This window comes from Sinohyriopsis cumingii, chromosome 17 (assembly GCF_028554795.1).
Source record: "Sinohyriopsis cumingii isolate HCF-2022 chromosome 17, ASM2855479v2, whole genome shotgun sequence".
NCBI lineage: Eukaryota > Metazoa > Mollusca > Bivalvia > Unionida > Unionidae > Sinohyriopsis > Sinohyriopsis cumingii.
This window is the reverse complement of record NC_142977.1, coordinates 57,483,272-57,501,129: the sequence shown is the minus strand read 5'-3', so window position 1 is coordinate 57,501,129 and position 17,858 is coordinate 57,483,272. Positions and strand designations below refer to the sequence as shown.

Sequence of the window (17,858 nt, the reverse complement as noted above, 5' to 3'; positions counted from 1 at the left end):
TATGAGTGGATGATGGGAAAGGCCAAACATTTACTGGCATCAATAACAACGCACATATGCTGTATAGTTGATTCCTGTGGACTCGTATTCGGGCTGCCCGAACTTTGAGCTATCGTCCTATCTTTAATAAACACCGCACGATAATAAGACAAAAGAACTATGATTGCCTCTCACTCCCAATTAAATAGTATGTAACAAACCATTGGATCAGGATGATCTCAATAAAATGACGCACAAATTTATAATGGCACAAGTAGCTTTTCGTCGGGGAAGAAAATATACACAAAACAAACACTTAATAAAAAGATCTACCAAAAATATTGTGGACTCCTATAGGTTAGAATCATTAGGGGTAATTTAAAACAGGAGATAGAACAATAGAAACTTGTGCAGAAATAATAGACAAGTGGGCTATTGTATATATATATATATATATATATATATATATATATATATATATATATATATATATACATACATACATACATACATACATGCAGACATACATACATATTACACGTGTCTTAGTAATTTAAACTTCAAAAGCAAAATAAAAATTATTTTGTTTAGCTCATACTACATTGATATATGGACAATTGACATTTCTAATGAAAGGAATATTTGTGAAAATTTATGAAGCTAAATAATAAGATCATAAATAATAAAATAATTTTCTAATGGGATTGATTACTTTGATTTTTACTCTGTCGTTTGAAGTCTTGTTCCTATGAATGAAGGTAATTCTGCACTTCAACTCCTTGCTCAAAGCAAAGGCAACGGTTTACGTCGTGAACATGTCACTCGGTGTAATATTGCAAAAGCTTACTCATGCGTTTTTTACTTCTTTATTTTTTCTTGAAAAGATTTAATTTAGACAGAGCTTTGGCTTACAAAAATCGCATTCAATGACACGTGAAAGGATTTTGAACTCTATATTACGCGGCCGTTAAAAGATAGGAAGAGATCAAACATGTGCCAGTCAAAATGCATAGTAAATCTTAGACATTCCTTGATGTTAATGGAGAAATAAATTCAAAGTTTGAAAAGAAAATTTGGATTGAATTCCAGTCAACGTTAGCCTAATATGAGTTTTAGTACTGTAACATTCATGTATCTATAAGACTCCACGATAGATCTGTTTATTTGCAAGGTATCCAGCGATAAATCGATGCGTATCGGATATCAGTATAATTGTTTATTAGCGATACAGTATGTTGTATCGTGACTGTTGTATTTCGATACCCGTGGTACTTTTATCAATTAAAAAAGGGATTTTTTCTTTTTAAAAGAATGAAATACACAAATTATATGTGCTGGCCTTACTGCAAAAGAGAATCCAGAAACCAGAAATCTCGATTCTGTACGTGTATGTAGGACTTGAGCGGCACAATAAATCACTCGAACCTTTCAAAAGGAGAGAAAATTACATTATTTTTTATTATCTCAGTAAAGCATATCTCAGTAAAGCAGTAGTTGAGGATATATCCAAGTTTTATTGATCTGCATTAAAACTTACTTATGGCGGGCGTTTGTAATATCCTAGACAAGGAAAGTAAAACGAACTTTAAATAAAATAGTGAACGCGTTTTCAGCAGGTTTTGAATTACTGGTTTGGCAAACCGTATCTTCTAGACCTTTAAATTAATTTAAAGAACAATCTTGGTTTTGCATTACTGCTACTACAGCTGCTGCTACTACTACTACTACTATCTTAATAATAATAATAATAATAATAATAATAATAATAATAATAATAATAATAATATCTTCTGATATTGTTACATTTTGTTCAGAATCAGTCAACCAATCTTGCATGTAGTCCTCAATAATAGAATATAAAAACTATTAAAGCAATGTGTATGTACGAATATAAATCTACTACTAAATTGTCTGACACGCTCGCATGTAATCATAAATTATACATACTTACATATAAGCATTATATTAAAATATACGTAAGATTTGGGAGGTACGAAAGTATGTGTGTGTGTGTGTGGGGGGGGTATCCATGTTAGGTATCTCGATTTGTTTGAGATTTGGCACAATCAGAAACAAATTTTCAGATAAAACATATTGGTTTATTTGTATGCAAATTACAAAATACATTATTCTATTACGCAGCAAGCAAACTGGTACGTATAGTTAGCATACGCATCATATCGGGACCTTTCCATAGCGATACACTGCGTTTCGTATCTTAAACCGGGTGCGACAACTATGCATATGGAGGCCATGTTTGGCTATCAAAAAGAATCGAGGCCATACATGACCAATCAGAAGCCTATTTAAGAACTGTTCACCTACAAAGTATGGAAAAAAATTACACAGCTGAGTTAACCTACCTTTTATATCACAGCCCTTTGTTCTAGCTTTTTATAATCTTAATCTGAGATAAGAGGCTCCAGCAGATGGTATCACGGGAATGATCCATTTAAGGGACGATAAATACCCATATACAGAACAGGTATTACGCATGTTTTTCCGTCCAAAGAGCAAGTTGTTCGAAGCAACAGTATATACACTCAGAGGGTGAACCCAAAGACTAGTGATTTACCATTATTTCTTGTAGACAAAATATTTTTCGTACTTTTATGCTAATTAACAACTTGAAAATGCCTTTTCTCAAAGTGAGATCATCTGTAGTGTAGTATATTGTTCACACACACACACACACACACACACACATCCAATGAGCTGTTATAGAAATGTATGCATGCGTCCCTTGGTCTCGCATATGGGACTTCATCAAACCGTTGTATATTGAATGGACTAAAAGTCTTTCCATATCAATTGGCCGTGCTTCCTTATCTAATAATTTGCATATATTTCTCAATCCGTTAAGGAAAGGACGATTCGCGGTGTGTTTTGGCGATCAATTTTTAGTCAGTGTTCCACTATTTTGGCATTTAAAAAAGTCATGGACAAAAAAGAACTACGCAGGGCAAATATTTAATACTTTTCATTCACACCGTCGAACTTGATAATCCAAGAACAAGTTGTGTTAATGCTGGCAAAACAAATTTCAAGGTAAATAATTCAGTTTAGAAATCGTTTTAGTTTAAAAGAGTTATTGCCCTTGTCTCTCGTCTTGTCACGAAGAATGCTTGATCAATCAATATTTTTCAAAGCCCGAAATATGTGTGTGTGTGTGTGTGTGTGTGTGTGTGTGTGTGTGTGTGTGTGTGTGAGAGAGAGAGAGAGAGAGAGAGAGAGAGAGAGAGAGATTTGGATTTTTAACGTAGCTTCAACAATCATATTACTACGTTGTCTGCAGTGTGGCAGTTTATAGCGATGTCTAGCACATCATCTCACCCAATCACATTATCCCGACACCAGCCCGACCAGTCCTAACACTAACCTGTTAATGCTGAACGCCTGACGAAGCAGATGCCAGTACCATTTTATAAGTCTTTGGTATGACTCGGCCGGGTTCAAACCCTCGACCTCTCACATCTGAGGCGGACTCTCTAACCTCTTAGCCCACCGGAGCAGTCATTTCGAATATATAAAGCAAATTGATTTCCCAAATTTAGGGAAGAAAAAATAATTTAAAAAACAAAACAAAATAATATCAAAATAAAGATTTTCCTAAACTTTTTTGACGAAATAAGAGGTCAATTAAACATATTTAAAATAAAAAAATATAATGTCAACTGAAAATAAATCTTGAATCTTTATGTTAAATATACTACTTTATCAATAGACTACTTTAGTTTTCATTTGCACAGTAACATGAGGATGTCGTGTTATGGTTCTATGGTCTTAAACCAGGTCACAGAAAAAGCAAAACTAACAAGTTTCGTAAGATTCAACTTATAATTATGTTCTCATATCTATAAAATTAAAATTTAAGAGGAACTTACATTATTGTGATTGAAATAACAAAAAATCCGAACAGTTCAATCACTAAATCAAAATTATAACATATTCCAAATGAATTCTAGTTTTTTATGTGTTGATGTATCAATGGTCTTAAATGTGTCGACGTACCAATAGTCTTTCTGTATCACAATGATATAATCCCCAGTGTCTTTGAATGAGTTTAGAATATCACAAAGTGGTGATTTAGTCCAAAATGAATAATTTAGATAACTCCTCTCACATTATAACTGAACACAACTAATATTGATTCTAAAAAGACTGCTGTTTAGATAGGAATTAATAACTTTGTTGATCATATCATTAATATAAAATCTAAGACACAATAAGATTACAAGAATGTAAGTCATTTTCCCATCAAATTTGTATTAAAAAAATCGTATACGGAACCGGTCATGATCTAGGCCAGATATTGAACTCAGGTTCAGGTAAACGTCTACTTATAAGTTACAAACAAGACATATATCAGATAGCAACAAACCTTTATAGTGAATAATGGGCAAAGGTCAAACATACAATACAAACATAATATACATAACAGTCGTCACGTAATAGGTTCGTTACCATGCAATATTCAAAGTAACTATCAATCGGAACATCTTCTGCCTTTTCTGTCAAGTAAGGTGGCGCTCACCAGTTTCGTATTTTGCATAGGGTTGGAATTTAAAGAAAGAGAATTTCCTTGGGTGTCCTCACTGGTTAAACTATCTATTTAAAAAGGACCTTGTACATCTTAGATATTATTCAAAGAACCTTTATTTCCCTTTATTTTGGTATATGATTGATGGGTGTAATATGGGTTATAGAGTATACAGCTTGGCCTTATTTCAAATGTGCACCTTTCAAAAAACTGCCAACTCCGCTTGATCATTTTCACTTCCCGGAGTTCAAAAGTAAATTGTATTTAAAAAATACCCAATAACTTTTTTTTAATACATTTTATATATATGGTAATTCATTCATTGCACTTTCAGATGCTTTTATTGTCTAGTCTGACAAAATTAATTTTCCATATTTTAACAACTGCTAAAGATAGTGTACTTTAGACTAATTCACGCTGATTTTTTTTAGCACAAGGCAACAATCATTTTAGTTAGCTGTTGTGTTTAGATCATTTACAATTTCCACAAGTGCAATATCTAACGAAATGTCAGCCACAGTATATGAAAGTAATATAGAGGTATTCCAACAATCTGTCCATTGTGCATATTGCACATGTAAACAACCTCACCTTACACCCACCACTTTCTCAAAAGTTCATAATATCTGTGGAGCGCCCCCTCCCCCCCCCCCCCAAAAAAAAAGAAAGAAGCATCGGATGTAATTCGTCGCCATTGAGAACTATATTAAGAACTACTTCCGTTCATATGGGACAAGATGGCGGTGGAAGGAGACAAGCCACAATCAGACCTTATTCTGCCTTTACTGTCGTAACATATGTGGTGCACACCAGAGGCGAATCACAACACTTAAAACTGATGTATATTCCTACGACCACTTCCAAGGTTATATAAAATCATGACGGAAATGGCTGAAGGATGTTCCGATCGTCACTATGTGACACCAAGGTTTCTTTCTCGACTTGACATAAAAGGCAGACAATGTTCTGATTATGTGACACATCTGAGATTTTCGCTGAAAAGACCAACATAATTTCGATTGAAGCTTCGATATCAATGGAAACGTTTACTGGAGTAAGGTTATTTTTATTGTTAGTTTTTGTTAAAATTTTGCTATGGAAACGCTTAAAATGCAAGAGGTTCCGGGGACTTCCTTCCCATCGACCCTTTACTTACTTGTTTACTTCCCACCCATCCCACCCCACCCCACCCACCCACCTCCTACCGATATTTCTGGATCAGCTCTGTAATATATTCTGAATTATCAAACGTCAGATAAACCGATACAATATAGTTAAGCAGAAGAATGTGTGGGAGACTGCTGAGTCAAGTCAAAGTGATCAAAACATTAAATCAGTACAAAATAACAAATTGTATTGTTTCTCTGAATCACAAATAAAGAAATATATACACACACGCCTACCTACCTACCTACCTACCTACATATATATACATACGAACACTCAGACTAGTCCTGAAACCTAACGCTGTTTCACTTACTATCTCGATTTTGTCAGTTGAAAATCGTATTTTTTCCCGTATTGTTGTGAAAATTCAATAGGCACGTACATTAATAGCGTACATCTTGATCTACTCTATACTTTAGGTTTTCATTACATCAATTTTATTTTTAAGTCTTTGTCCTGGTTTAATTTAAACAGTTTTCATGTGTTGTAATATTTATGTAAGGATAAAAGTTTTTGAAATTGTCATGTATTTCATATGAATATAATTTAAGAGACTTTTTCGAGTTTTGACATTACTGAAATCTAAAGAGAATATTCTTTCTTTGTTTCTTTCTTTGTTTCTTTGTTTCTTTCTTTTTTCTTTCTTTCTTTCTTTCTTTCTTTCTTTCTTTCTTTCTTTCTTCAGTGTAGCTATACATGCATGTTTTACCTGCATGTCCTTTTGACGTTAATCAATACCAAGGGAAGTAACTCGTATAGTCATAGTCATAGCGTTACTAGGGGTTACGGCACTGATTAAGCATTCATGGTCCTCCAACTATCTGCCGGGCCTAGATACAAATTTTTAAGGGGGCCTGGGAGAGATGGAGTTTGGAGTAGAACTTTGGTTGCCTACCAGTCCGCTACTTCATCGTACGTATATAACTTTTTAAACTTTATTTTGCAGATATTTTTGCTTGAAATAGATTTAAGTTAGAAATATGGACATAAATATGCTATACAGAATAACAATAGCTGTATGATTTTTATCGATCGACCTGTCAGTTATTTGATTGACGGATTGATGGAATATATATGGATGGATTAATAGACAGATGAAAGGAATGATTAATTGATTTGTGCCTGTATGTACGCGTTCGATGACTTGATATCTCGCAAGCTTGCCTTTTCTCTTTTGACTCTGAGCAATGGTGATAACGTCTGATGCAGTTCATTGTAATACATTCAATAGATGTTCTACCATTCATATCATTGTAATACATTCAGTAGTTGTTATACCATTCATATAATTGTAATATATTCAATATATGTTCTACCATTCATATCATTGTAATACGTTCAGTAGTTGTTATACCATTCATATCATTGTAATACATTCAGTAGATGTTCTACCATTCATATCATTGTAATACATTAAGTAGATGTTCTACAATTAATATCATTTGAATACACTTAATATATGTTCTACCATTCATATCATTATAATATATTCAATAGATTTCTACCATTCATATCATTGTAATATATTCAATAGATGTTCTACCATTCATATCACTGTAATACATTCAATAGATGTTCTACCATTCATATCATTGTAATACATTCAATAGATGTTCTTCCATTCATATCACTGTAATACATTCAATAGATGTTCTACCATTCATATCACTGTAATACATTCAATAGATGTTCTACCATTCATATCATTGTAATATATTCAATAGATGTTCTACCATTCTTATCACTGTAATACATTCAATAGATGTTCTACCATTCATATCATTGTAATACATTCAATAGATGTTCTACCATTCATACCATTTGAATACACTCAATAGATGTTCTACCATTCATATTATTATAATATATTCAATAGATACTCTGCCATTCATATCATTTGAATACATTCAATAGATGTTCTACCATTCATGTCATTTTAATACAGACAATAAATGTTCTACCATTCATATCATTGTAATACATTCAATAGATGTTCTACCATTCATATCATTGTAATACATTCAATAGATGTACCATTCATATCATTTTAATACATTAAGTAGATGTTCTACAATTCATATCATTGTACTACATTCAATAGATGTTCTACAATTCATATCATTGTACTACATTCAATAGATGTTCTACAATTCATATCACTGTAATACATTCAATAGATGTTCTACCATTCATATCATTTTAATACATTCAGTAGATGTTCTACCATTCATATCATTGTACTACATTCAGTAGATGTTCTACCATTCATATCATTGTAATACATTAAATAGATGTTCTACCATTTATATCACTGTAATACATTAAGTAGATGTTCTACAATTCATATCATTATACTACATTCAACAGATGTTCTACAATTCATATCATTGTACTACATTCAATAGATGTTCTACAATTCATATCACTGTAGTACATTCAGTAGATGTTCTACCATTCATATCATTGTACTACATTCAGTAGATGTTCTACCATTCATATCAATGTAATACATTCAATAGATGTTCTACCATTCCTACCATTGTAACACATTCAATAGATGTTCTACTATTGATGTCATTGTAATACATTCAATAGATGTTCTACTATTGATGTCATTGTAATACATTCAGTAGATGTTCTACCATTGATGTCATTGTAATACATTCAGTAGATGTTCTACCATTCATATCATTGTACTACATTCAGTAGATGTGCTACCATTCATATCAATGTAAATCATTCAGTAGATGTTCTACCATTCCTACCATTGTAACACATTCAATAGATGTTCTACCATTGATGTCATTGTAATACATTCAATAGATGTTCTACCATTGATGTCATTGTAATACATTCAATAGATGTTCTACCATTGATGTCATTGTAATACATTCAGTAGATGTTCTACCATTGATGTCATTGTAATACATTCAGTAGATGTTCTACCATTCATATCATTTTAATACATTCAATAGATGTTCTACCATTCATATCATTGTACTACATTCAGTAGATGTTCTACCATTCATATCAATGTAGTACATTCAGCAGATGTTCTACCATTTATATCACTTTAATACATTAAGTAGATGTTCTACAATTCATATCACTGTAGTACATTCAATAGATGTTCTACCATTCATATCATTGTACTACATTCAGTAGATGTTCTACCATTCATATCAATGTAATACATTCAGTAGATGTTCTACCATTCCTACCATTGTAACACATTCAATAGATGTTCTACCATTGATGTCATTGTAATACATTCAATAGATGTTCTACCATTGATGTCATTGTAATACATTCAATAGATGTTCTACCATTGATGTCATTGTAATACATTCAGTAGATGTTCTACCATTGATGTCATTGTAATACATTCAGTAGATGTTCTACCATTCATATCATTTTAATACATTCAGTAGATGTTCTACCATTCATATCAATGTAATACATTCAATAGATGTTCTACCATTCCTACCATTGTAACACATTCAATAGATGTTCTACCATTGATGTCATTGTAATACATTCAGTAGATGTTCTACCATTCATATCATTTAAATGCATTCAATAGATGTTCTACCATTCATATCATTGTACTACATTCAGTAGATGTTCTACCATTCATATCATTGTACTACATCCAGTAGATGTTCTACCATTCCTACCATTGTAACACATTCAATAGATGTTCTACTATTGATGCCATTGTAATACATTCAGTAGATGTTCTACCATTGATGTCATTGTAATATATTCAATAGATGTTCTACCATTCATATCATTTTAATACATTCAGTAGATGTTCTACCATTCATATCATTGTACTACATTCAATAGATGTTCTACCATTCATATCACTGTAATACATTCAATAGATGTTCTACCATTCATATCATTGTAATATATTCAATAGATGTTCTACCATTCATATCACTGTAATACATTCAATAGATGTTCTACCATTCATATCATTGTAATACATTCAATAGATGTTCTACCATTCATACCATTTGAATACACTCAATAGATGTTCTACCATTCATATTATTATAATATATTCAATAGATACTTTGCCATTCATATCATTTGAATACATTCAATAGATGTTCTACCATTCATATCATTTTAATACAGACAATAAATGTTCTACCATTCATATCATTGTAATACATTCAATAGATGTTCTACCATTCATATCATTGTAATACATTAAGTAGATGTTCTACCATTTATATCACTTTAATACATTAAGTAGATGTTCTACAATTCATATCATTGTACTACATTCAATAGATGTTCTACAATTCATATCACTGTAATACATTCAATAGATGTTCTACCATTCATATCATTTTAATACATTCAGTAGATGTTCTACCATTCATATCATTGTACTACATTCAGTAGATGTTCTACCATTCATATCATTGTAATACATTAAGTAGATGTTCTACCATTTATATCACTGTAATACATTAAGTAGATGTTCTACAATTCATATCATTGTACTACATTCAATAGATGTTCTACAATTCATATCATTGTACTACATTCAATAGATGTTCTACAATTCATATCAGTGTAGTACATTCAGTAGATGTTCAACCATTCATATCATTGTACTACATTCAGTAGATGTTCTACCATTCATATCAATGTAATACATTCAATAGATGTTCTACCATTCCTACCATTGTAACACATTCAATAGATGTTCTACTATTGGTGTCATTGTAATACATTCAGTAGATGTTCAACCATTGATGTCATTGTAATATATTCAATAGATGTTCTACCATTCATATCATTTTAATACATTCAGTAGATGTTCTACCATTCATATCATTGTACTACATTCAATAGATGTTCTACCATTCATATCATTGTAATACATTCAATAGATGTTCTACCATTCATATCATTGTACTACATTCAATAGATGTTCTACCATTCATATCACTGTAATACATTCAATAGATGTTCTACCATTCATATCAATGTAATACATTCAATAGATGTTCTACCATTCATATCATTTTAATACATTCAGTAGATGTTCTGCCATTCATATCAATGTAATACATTCAATAGATGTTCTACCATTCCTACCATTGTACCACATTCAATAGATGTTCTACCATTGATGTCATTGTAATACATTCAATAGATGTTCTACCACTGATGTCATTGTAATACATTCAATAGATGTTCTACCATTCATATCATTGTACTACATTCAATAGATGTTCTACCATTCATATCATTTTAATACATTCAATAGATGTTCTACCATTCATATCATTGTACTACATTCAATAGATGTTCTACCATTCATATCAATGTAATACATTCAATAGATGTTCTACCATTCATATCAATGTAATGCATTCAATAGATGTTCTACCATTCATATCATTGTACTACATTCAATAGATGTTCTACCATTCTTATCATTGTAATACATTCGGTATATGTTCTACCATTCATATCATTGTAATACATTCAGTAGATGTTCTACCATTCATATCATTTTAATACAGTCAATTGATGTTCTACCTTTTATATCATTGTACTACATTCAATAGATGTTCTACCATTCATATCATTGTACTACATTCAATAGACGTTCTACCAGTCATATCATTGTAATACATTCGGTATATGTTCTACCATTCATGTCATTGTACTACATTTAATAGACGTTCTACCATTCATATGAAAATGAGTAATATCAATGATCACGGAAGCTGACAATGCAGATTGCAAAATTACCGTATTTCTCCTTTTGCTTTTCATACCCTCTATGCACGCCACATTGATCATCGATGCTAAAATTGCGCAAATGACGCTTGATAGCTGGTGTACCGTAGCATCTGCATAAATCGATTTGTATAGCGTAACAGGTAGATTACCCATGGACATTTTTCAAACCCGTTTCGTGAACAGAATTTATGTAGGTGTGCTGACGTTTTTGATGCGGTTATTTTCTTCTACAGAACTATTTCATTTGAAAATGGACGTATATTTATCAGACGTTCATGTAACAGCTCGGAGAGGAATTTATTGTCCATTGTTTATTTAAAAGAACATTTTAAAAATCCTCTTTGTCAGAGCTTGGGACAAAATTTTTGCGCATTGATAAATGCATCCTTGTTGATTTCGTACTATTTATGTCTGTTGCTTTCAGAAATTGTTTATAAATTGGTGCAATGTGCATCTGACACAGTAGTGCATCACTCATAACATACATGTTGCATCACGAAGGAGTAATTTTGCTTTGACATACAACCAATGCACAAATATATATATATATATATATATATATATATATATATATATATATATATATATATATATATATATATATATATATATATATATATATATATTTGTCACGTGACTGTGAAATATATTATGTTTATCAGTATGCCTATTCATTTATGAAATACAAGTTAAGTTTTTGCATAGTACGGATGGTAGTTTTGCTTGTGAGATGTGAAATAACAAATAGAGGGATATTTACTTGAATACTTCTTGCCTTCCATAGTGACGCAAGAATGGAATTACCAACAAATGATGATGAATATGATCAGTAAGTTCTTTTCATGATCTTTAACCACAAACCTCCCGGTTTTGAGCGTGTTTGAAGTTTATGTACCCCACCCCTTCCATCTGATTCTTCATTTTGTTTAACTTTCATATTTTTGACCAGTCGATAGCTTGACGCTTTTACTTAATCCTGACCTTTGACTTTTCTTAAACCTTATTTGTAACCACTTGATATAGACCAGAGGCTTATTGGTTTGCTCACTTAGTCATGTTGTTTATTTTCTGTTGTTTTATATTTAGTTATATTTTAACAGCGAGTTTTCACATAAAAATTTTTAACCTAGGATTCGCACAGGCCTCTCTCTCTCTCTCTCTCTCTCTCTCTCTTGTGATATTGCCAAGGAAAATATTCTTGTTGAGGAAATTTTGGACTTTGCAATTTTGGCAAGAGTCTTCCTTCTGCTAAATAAATCTAAATTATCCAACAATCTAACCAATACAATTAAATCCATTTTACTTCATTTATCTCTCATTTCCAAGCTGAAATTATATCCAAATTTGGTGCAGATAATTTAAACAGTACAGTAGGAACGAAATTTGTACAAAAATACCGTGATTAAATTTGTCATCTTTCAAATTTTTTAATCATAAATTTCTAATATGAAAGAGCTGCGATTTCCATAATGTAATGTGATGTAAACAAAATAGATGGTCACGAAAGCTTTAATCGGTAATAAATTTTTATTTGAAATACAGATCTCTGATATCCCTTTTTCTTAACTACCCCATTCAACCTCCATCCTTCTGTACTTTGCGACTTGCAGTTTTGGAAAACAACGGATGCTCTTCCCTTTTCACATGTCCGATAAGAAATTCGGCTTTAAGTATTATTTGGCATTTCTTATCCCATTGAAATCCATCATGCTAACTTCCTCTGGCAAATACAGATAACACTGTTTGTTAGCTTTACTGGAACTCAAAAGCTAGGTTAAAAAAATCCTTTATTTTTTCGAAATGGAAGATGCGGTAGTATCGGTATTGAACGAAAGGAAAACAAACACATGAACTGAAGGTGGCAAACTGAGCTTCATGTGACGAATACATAGTGTGCACAATTCTAACGGTTTTACATTACGAGGCATAATACCGTGAAGGCGTCTTCAACACTAGGACAGAATCATATCCTCAAAATACAGCTTTGAGCCTAGCTCTATACTTCTGGATATCTCGATTTTTTTTGTTGAGCTTTTTAAAAGTTTTTTTTCTTCCCTGAAGAGTCATATTATGCAACGAGTTATATATATATATATATATATATATATATATATATATATATATATATATATATATATATATATATATATATATATGAAGAGTATAGCATATATCATTCAGAGAGAGAGAGAGAGAGAGAGAGAGAGAGAGACAGCAAGCACAGACCATCAGTGAATACTTTTCTAATTGACGTATTTATTTAGCGATTTTAGAAAACAAAATGTAGATGGGCAACTTTGAAATAATTTTTGTAACCGTCAGTGAATACTTTTCTAATTGACGTATTTATTTAGCGATTTTAGAAAACAAAATGTAGGTGGGCAACTTTGAAATAATTGTTGTAATATGAGCAATCTTTTTGTTGCAGTAGCTTCAATAATCATGACATAAAATAATTATATTGGATCTCTGCTCATTTCAAACGAAATTTATTAAATGCATAGAAGTATTTATATCATTTTGCTAGCATGGGCCACAAACAATTAAAATCATTGAACAATTTTATAAATTAAATTTGAAATGATCACAATTTATTATTTTATTTCTGACATGTCTCCCCCTCCCCCGATTTTATTTCAAACCACAGACACGTGTTGTATAACAGTTTGAGTAGCTGTTTCCCGTTCGACGCTCTCACTATTTTCGATACGCAGCCTCCATCAAAATTTAAATTTTACGACTTTCTTGCAGAAACGCCAGGTGACGTTTATAATTCATTTTTCAAAAGGATACACAAAAAGTAAGGGAGTTGTAAGCCTATCATCGCAAGCCACGGATGAAAGTCAGTTACGATCCTTATCACATGTGGCCAACTGTGTCGAGATATCCTCATTTTTCATGAATATGCATAAACCTGCCTGACCAATCATCCAATCATGTAAGCTCGTTTCGTGTAATACACACACACAGACACAATCACAGACACCCCACCCCTATATATATATATATATATATATATATATATATATATATATGTGTGTGTGTGTGTGTGTGTGTGTGTGTATGTATGTATGTATGTATGTATGTATATATATATATGTGTGTGTGTGTGTGTGTGTGTGTGTATGTGTGTGTGTGTGTGTGCAGTGGTGTAAAAGCATTACAAATTTACAAATTCCAATAATAAAAACGAATCTTTGTCACTCCGATTTACATGTCATACACGCCCTCCTCTTATTCTGATCTTAAGCAGTAACTAAACACAAGCAGACTGATAAACACCTATCTAAATATTGTTGGAGCGTTATACGTGTTTTTAAACTGGGCGATCAATCCTATGTATCATAACTCGAATGTATACCAATAAATGTTACAAATGATCAAACTATTTTTTTTTTCATTCGCAACATTTCAGTCGATCATATAGTCAATCCAATCGTAGAAATAGCCAAGAGGGTCCGACTAGATTTGTTTTAATTTTTTGTGGAGAAATTTCTAGCGAACAGAATGAATGATATATTCTGGGAATTACTGCGCCGACATACATCTGAGGCATAGTTTTGTACAGCAGAAATAACCGAGATGGTTTCAAATGCTGTGTTGTTCGTAGCGCTGATGATACGACCTGGTCCTGTCAAAATTTAAATATTTATAGGTAGCGCTCTACAGTTTCATATTTTACAGTTTTTATTTTATTTTAAGAACACGAATTTTCTCCGTTTTCCTCACTGGTTGTACTGGCTGTTTAAAAATACCCCGTATATCTTACATATTGTTCAAAGAACCTTTAATTTTCTTTTTGGTGTATGATTGTGTATAATATGGGTTATAGACTATACACCTTGGTCTTATTTCAGATGTGCATGTTAAAAAAAATATTCCTAGCTCCACTGGGTCATTTTCACTTCCTGAACTTCAGAGGTGTGTGTGTGTGTGTGTGTGTGTGTGTGTGATTTGGATTTTTAACATTTTGTCAGTCATATTGCTACGATGTCTGCAGTGTGGCAGCTTATAGTGATGTCTAGCACATGGGCATCATGTCGCAGGCATGTAACATGAAGTCCTACCCAGTCACATTATCCTGACATCAGGCCGACCAGTCCTAACACTAACCTCTCCTAACACTAAAATACTCCTAGCTCCACTGGGTCATTTTCACTTCCTGGACTTAGAGGTGTGTGTGTGTGTGTGTGTGTGTGTGATTTGGATTTTTAGCACTTTGTCAGTCATATTGCTACGATGTCTGCAGTGTGGCAGCTTATAGTGATGTCTAGCACAGGGGCATCATGCCGCAGGCATATAACATGAAGTCCTACCCAGTCACATTATCTTGACATCAGGCCGACCAGACCTAACACTAACCTCTTAATGCTTAGCGCCTAGCGAAGCAGCCGTTAGTATCATTTGTTAAGTCTTTGGTATGACTCGGCAGGGGTTCGAACCCGCGACCTTCCACATCCGAGGCGGACGCTCTAACCACTAGGCCACCGGAGCGGTGACTGCAGTGGTAAATTGTTTAAAAAAGGAGCCTATAACTTTATATACAATTTATATATTTGGTAATTTATTCATTGCACTTTCAGAAGCTGGTGTTGTCCAGCTGAGCTAAATTTAATTTCTCTAATAACTGCCAAATATAGTGCATTTGTATTAATTCATGCTGATTTTTCTACAAGTCCACAAGTACAAATCCAAAGAAATTTCAGCCAAATTAAAAGAAAGTGAAATAGAGGTATGTCAACATTCACTCCACATTGCATGTTGCAAATGCAAACAACTTCACCTTACGCCTGTCATTCACTCGGAAGTTCATAACATCTGTAGAGCGCCTCTATAACAACATAGATTCGAACGAAAAGAATGATGAACAGCTTTTCTGCACGTGTAAAAACAAATGTAAACTCTGCACCCCATATGCACGTGCAGACTTGTATTTTAGATATCGTCGTACAAAATTTTACAGTTACGCGGCACGATAATAGTTCTATATGAACACTTATACTATTAGTTTAGTACTTACTTCAATGAAAATCAGCTTATTATGCTACAGGAGTGAATTCTTGCTTGCAAACTGATTCCAGCTCGAGTCTTTTAAGAAACAAACTATGATGCGCCCAAAAAGGACCATTTAATCGTCGTGGGGTTGAGATTTTCTTTTGAACAGGGAATTTGTTTCTTCTATCTCAATATAGTTTATTATATTCATCTGACGCAATGGATATATTTAGAGTGGCTATAAATGAGAGCCAGATTTTTTCAAACCATTTGAAAGCCGGAATAATTTTTTTTTTAAATCTCCACCACAGCCCTACCCCACCTCCGAATTAATTCATCAATCTCGTATTAGACCTATGATGACCAATGTAGGTGTAGGTGTCAAAAATAATTTGGACATGTATTTGAGACGGAGATGGCACGTATATGATTTAAATCGGATTCACAAAGGCTGCTTTTACATTTTGGTAATTTTCGTGACGTATCTAAACCTTTACAACAACAACAACAAAATATATGGGCTACACAAAGCTTAACTGTCACAGGAATTTTGTCTCTGGAGATTTTTTTTTTACACGTGCTTCTAGGTCATAACAATCTTATCTTCTTTACCCGTTGTGAGTGGAACAGTCCAATGAGACCGCCAATAGCTTAATGTATATATATATATAAGTCCAGTCGGGTAAAATAATTAAACCAATCAGCTCTCCAAAAAGCTGGAAGGCTCCGCTACATTTAATGCATTGTTTTGTTCGGAAAGAAAGAAACAAACTATTAAACAGAAGGGAACAGGAAAAGTCGGTCAGGTAATCTGTTTGAAATAAGGATAGTCTTAATTATTAAGCAGTTGTGGGATTTTGCTTCATTGGCTGTACTAGTGATAATAGGTACAATTTGCAGTCTCCGTTGCATTCCCAGGCTGGACTGGTTAGTACAATAGGTACAATTTGCAGTCCCAATTGCATTAATAGGCTGGACTGGTTAGTACACTGTCAAGTTCTCCTCCTTCCTTAGTAGTCAAACATGTATTTGGCGGGGGAGAGGGTGTACAAGAATTGCCCGCACCCAAAGAGTTTTAAAATGTAATTGCGCATATTTTATACCAAAAAAATCGATTCTAATTGTATACATAATATTAACTGGAAAAAAAATACTGTTTCGAAAGAAAAGCCCAGGACCCTACCACACCACCACAACCGTCAACCCGAAGTTTCAATTATCCGTCCCTTACATGTTTGCTGAACATTCACGTGTATCAACTTGAAGTAAATCTTGCATGCCTAAATCCTGATGCCTAATTCCTGATGCCTAAATCCTGTTGCCTAAAAAGTCCATCGGTGCAGATCCTATGAATATAATCTCACTAATCTTCATGCTATACAAAACCTTTTTACAATTCCTG

At 32.9% G+C, this 17,858-nt stretch overlaps 1 protein-coding gene across 1 annotated transcript in view; it reads left to right on the top strand.

Annotated features, from left to right (window-relative positions):
* The window catches only part of LOC149778830 (uncharacterized), a 71,963-nt gene that overhangs the window by 26,615 nt on the left and 27,490 nt on the right, over window positions 1-17,858 (top strand). The gene's annotated exons all lie outside the window — the stretch shown is intronic.